Source organism: Elephantulus edwardii, unplaced genomic scaffold (assembly GCF_000299155.1).
Source record: "Elephantulus edwardii isolate Elephantulus edwardi_28Jun2011 unplaced genomic scaffold, EleEdw1.0 scaffold00013, whole genome shotgun sequence".
Taxonomy (NCBI): Eukaryota; Metazoa; Chordata; class Mammalia; order Macroscelidea; family Macroscelididae; genus Elephantulus; species Elephantulus edwardii.
The window spans coordinates 32,625,027-32,630,608 of NW_006399763.1; the positions used below are offsets into that span (position 1 = coordinate 32,625,027).

The 5,582-nt window shown below is 42.1% G+C and overlaps 1 pseudogene; it reads left to right on the forward strand.

Moving 5' to 3' along the window:
• Positions 1-227: 227 nt before the first annotated feature.
• Positions 228-515, forward strand: LOC102858546 (annotated as a pseudogene).
• Positions 516-5,582: the final 5,067 nt, after the last annotated feature.

Sequence of the window (5,582 nt, forward strand, 5' to 3'; positions counted from 1 at the left end):
AAAAAAAAAAAGATTGCTTAGTGCTAAAGAATGATCTATATCTAAATCAAAAGAACTGGGACGTAGGCAGGGCTTGGCCACGAACCTAAGGAGGCGTGAAGGCTGCCCCTCAGGGCCATCATCCTGGCATCCAGGGCCTTGTAGCACATTAACCACGGTTATCACATTCCTGGACTCTTAATGTGTGCTAGACACTGCTCAGTGCTGTATGTAACTCTTAGCCTATCATGGCCCTCCAAAGTAGAAGAGGCCTCGAAGAATTGCAGAGCCAATAGGGTGTGCAGGGAATCATCATGGGAACACAGAAGGCATTCCCATCAAAAGCACCATGGACAATTCCACGACCACACAGTACACCAGCCTTATGCACAACTTCATCTTGAAGGCACGGAGAACAGTGTGAATAGTCGACCCCCAGAATGACTTCACCTTCCTTCAAATTCACTCCAAGAAATATGAAATTATGGTTACATAAAGACTATTTCCTGATTGAGATTCGGAATCCAACTGAATAACCTCTCTGTAGGGTCCCTGTGTTCTTAATTGCATGCCCCCCAAGAAGAAGATGTGGAAATCACCCAGTGACCCACTCATACCCGTCTGCTGACCAAGGGAAGGCTGGTCGATCCAGCCACCCCATGCTCAGAATCCTCTGCTGCACCGACTGCTCCCAAGATCCCAGGCTGAGGGCCGTCTCCCTCTAACAGGTCATTCTCTGACCACTTCTGGGGTTTGGAGCTTGAGCTGCTAAGCGCCCACATCCAGCTTCCTTCTGACCTTCAGTTCATCTTGTCCCCCATGAAAAAGGCTGTTTCCATGTCACTAAAAATAACCAAGATGCTTTAAAAAAAAAACCAATCAACCAAACTGTGACCTTCATCCCGCACTATCACCCCTGAGTGGCTGACCAGGACTCTTCTTAGTGCTCCATGGTTCCCATCGAAAATGGTGAACAGTTAACACCTGTTTCTGAGTACTTCAGATAGGAATGTTCAGGAGAAATTTTCACACACACACACACACACACACACACACACGTACGCAATCAAAATATCCCATCAAGCCCCTTCCAAGAAAACTTCATTAAACTTTCCAAGAACTTTTTTTGTTTTATCAAAAAATATGATTCAGATTTCCCTAAGTTGACAGAAAAGTGTGAAATCTGTTCCTAACAGATGTTCTCCATGATCCCCCGAACATAAACATGTTTGCGAGACGATCGTGAGACAACCTGTTTACACAAGGAAGTACTTAAAAAAGCAAACAAAAAAAGCATCACCCAGAGCAGTCATTGTGATCAAAGTGCCGTCAATTATTAGGGTGTAAAGGGAACTGATGACTCAACTTAACACCACCGCGGTCTCCAGATTTCAGTTTCGTAACAGAGTTTCTTTTCAGGAATATTCTTTATTTACACACAAATCCGATTTTCTTTCTAAAATGTTTCTCGATTTTTGTCAAACCGAAATACTAGGATCCCTTCAAAAGATGACTCCTGCACCCAGACCTGATGCTCGTAAGATCCCTATGGGCTCACATCGCCACGGAAAGCTGGGTCTTGGGATCCTGGTAGCCGAGAGGAAGGCCAAGGTCTTTCACAGTGACTCCTTCCTCCTGCTGCTTCGCCACCCATTAGTCAGATGTAGCATAGAAACTCTCAGACTGCGTGGTGGCAGAAAATAACTTTCTGAATCAATCAAAGTGTGATATTTTGATCCTTTCACATGCTTCAGTATTCTGGGCAAATGCATGCTCAAGTCAGTGACTCATGAATCAAGATGCAAAATAGGTCGCTGAGTGCTGGCTGGCTGGAAATGAGCTGTTCAACCTGAATTGAAATACAGTCTAATTTTAAAAAAAATTCTTCTGTGTGTCAATCTTAGCAGTTTTTATGAAAATACCACCACCACCCTTCAAAGTAATATCTAACAGCAGTCTGCCCAATTTGGAAAGAAAGGAGAAGGGAATGAGAAGTGTCTATAATAAAGCCCCCCAAAATCTCTATTACTGGAATGTTATCTAGTAAAGGTGAACTAGTGGCCTAGAACTAGCAGATCTGTCACGGGGAGAATGAAACCAAGATTCTCCTTGGAGGCAAGGATTTTGAGACTCTGTCCCTCATCCTTGGGCATATAGCCAGAAGAGACCAATCTTTAGAGAATGGCATCATGCTTGGAAAGGCTCAGGGATAACTCAGGAGAGGATGACTCCCAGATGAAACGGATTAACACAGGAACTGAGATAATGCGGATAGGTGTGTCAGAGACAGTGAGATTGGCTCAGGATAGAGCAAGATTCAGAGCTACTGTGCATAGAGTCTCTATGAGTTGTAGTAAACTCGCTAACATATAATAACAGAAAGTCAGTAAGGAGTCATGCTGCCACCCCAAAGGCATAGGGTTTGTATCCATTAGCTGCTCTGCAGTAGAAAGATGGACAGTTTCCTCCCCTGCATTTACAGCTTCTGAAAACCTGCTGGAGGGTCAGCTATGAGTCGGTTTCAACTCAAAGATACTTAACGATAATGTTTAGTAATGGTTCATTCAAAACTCCTTTAAGGTGTGTTTTCCCAAACTATGATTCTTTGAGGACTGTGATGTCAGATTCTTTACCGTGATACTCACCTGATTAGACTTAAGGGGTAATCAAGGAACTGGGTCTCTATATAAAACTTCTTCCATGGAAAAGAGGCTCATGTTTACATATCTTGAAATCCCAAGCACTCTCCATAAAAATAACTTGGCTGCCTGTGAAAGTAGCAGTGCCATCAAGACTGTGATCAAGAAGGAGCAGCACTACCAGTGGAAGCGTGAGTGGTCAGTATTTAGCCAGCAGCTTCAGTTGTAGAGTTGTGTTTCTATGAGCTTGGATTAGACCGTGTTTTCTTGGAAAGGACACCACGTGGACAAATGATGAATAAGTAGACAAGTTAGACTTCATCAGAATCTAGAACTTTATGTTTACAAGAACACCAGTAAGAAGGTGAACAGGTAACCCACAGAATGAGAGAAAATATTTGCAAATTGTTTATATGGTAAGGAACTTGTATCTAGAATACATAAAGAATTACCACCTTTTTAATTGGGGAGCTCCACCAAACACTGTCTACCATTATCTCATTTGACACATCAGTGTCACAGTTTTTAGCATCACAGCAACCACAAGTCACCTCTGTACAGCAAATGGACAGACCAGTGCTGTACCACTTAGAAGAATGTTTGACCAAAAACAATTAGAACCAGGCCTGATGGCCGCAGATTAAAATCACCCACCTTTGACTTGGTAGCATAACTTTCTATCCACTAAGCCCACAGAGCTCTCTCTAGGTTGATATTGTTGTTAAGTGTTGAGTCGTAGATGACTCATAGCGACCTTATGAACAAAAGACCTGAACACTTGTATAACTTTCATCATTTCTCCAAGTTCATAGAGTTTCCGGAGGCAAGCTATTTCTGAAGTGGATGCCACTCCTACTTCAAGCTTGTTTTAATCAGGGAGCTACACCAAAGACTGTCCACCATGGGTACCCATTATCACATTTGACACATCTGTGGCCCTCAGGCCTGGTTTTAATTGTTTTTGGTCAAATATTCTTCTAAGTGGTATAGCACCAGTCTGTCCATTTGCTGTACAGAAGTAATTCGTGGTTGCCATGTTGCTAAACACTGTGACACTGATGTGTCAAATACAATAATGGTTACCTATAGTAGACAGTGTTTGGTGGAGCTTCCCAGTTAAAACAAGCTTGGAAGCAGGAGTGGCATCCACTTCTGAAATAGCTTGCCTCTGGTAACTCTATGAACTTGGAGAAACAATGAAAGTTATACAAGTGTCCAGGTCTTTCGTTCATAGGGTCACTATGAGTCATCTACGACTCGATGGCGCTTAACAACAACCACCTTTTGGGGAGCTCTGGTGGCCTAATGGCAAGAAGCTGCACTGCATTCCCAAAGGTGTTTAAGGCCACCAGCTGCTCCGTGGGAGATGGACGGGCAATCTCCTCCTGTGCGATTAACTGCCTCTGTAAACCCACTGGAGGGTCAGATATGATCAATTCTGACTCTATGGTACACAACGACAATAACTACATTTTAACGGTGAATAGCAAATAGCCCACTTAAAAATGGGTAGAATTTGATTAGTCTTTTTTTTCCCCCAAGGAAGACATGAAAAGATGTACAATATCTTCATCATCCCTATTTATCATTATTAGAAAATTCACACTTTACATCACTTGTCGAAAATCATTCCGTTAGTAATTTGAGGTTGGGCATAGGTTTTTTTGAAGCTAAAGTTTACTTCCTTCCCACGACACCATACTGTCCCCAAAGAAGAAACCCCATCCCACACTGAACAGAGAATCCAGTCTCTTGCTTAGATCATAGAGTATGATCATTTATGAAAGGCAAAGATCAAAAAGCTTGGAGGATACTTTTGGAGAAAATTAAAAGAAATACAAGTAGGAGGTTGTTGATTTTATAGTAAAAACAAAAAATCCCTTTTTTAAATGTTCAAAATGCTGTATGTGACAGATTAAGAGAGTAATGAGATGAAGAAGGGACCAGCCACCTTAACTTGGCAAATTTAAGAGCAGACCCTAAGAATATGAGGAAAGGAAAAAATTAAATATGAGGGAAGGATCATCATGCCATGAATATCTCCAGAGTGTCTTGGGGATTGTCACAGCAGTACTGATTGTAAATCTGACCACAAATCAGGTAGGATATTTCTGAAGTCTAAACAAGGAAAGGAGTTCATTCTGAGATTAAAGTGGCCTAAGAGGTAGAAAGGGACCAGAATTCAGGTGAGGGATCTGTAGACAAAAATGAACTTATTCACAGCAGAAGATTTTTAACCCCAACTCTTGGAGGGGGATTTTCAAAGGGTCTGTTTTAAAAGGTCCTTGTACCCTACATCTTGTGTGGAAATGTTTTGTGTCTATGCATTTTTTTCTCCCCCCGGAAGAGCACCATCCACCTCTTAGAAGGTCTGTGACAGGAGAAAGGTTAGAAAAAAGTTGGTTTAACTTTTTTCTTAAGCGCCAGGCTGATTGTGTGACTGGGTGTGTTAAATGGTCTGGCACTCTTAATTTTTGGAATAAAAATGAATTCTTAGTGAATGACCTCACTGCCTGTAGTGCTGTCTGATTCTGTCCTGGCATTTGATAGAACTTGTTAGGGGATTAGCTAAGACAGGATGTTGGTACATTTGAGGTCATTAAACCAAGAAGGGAAGGGGGGGGGAATCTTGCTACATGTATTGTGCACTTGAACTCAATGCTGAACCAGCTAAGGGACTTCCTTTGTGCTGTGTGCCAACACTTTTAAAGCCTCCCTCGAAACAGACTGGAGAGAGCTCCATCTAGATGCAGAACGTTGGTAAATACTAGTCTTTCCAAGAAATACAGTTTTGCTAGTCCATTTATGGAGGAGTTGTGGAAGACTGTGATGTCCCGAGTTGCATAATATTCCTGTAAATGGATATACTAGTGGAACCTAGAGAAATCATAAAAGCTACCTTTTTCTTTGGCAACCAACATTCTCATGGTTCCAGTTTCCACACTGTGAGAGCAGTGAATGTCA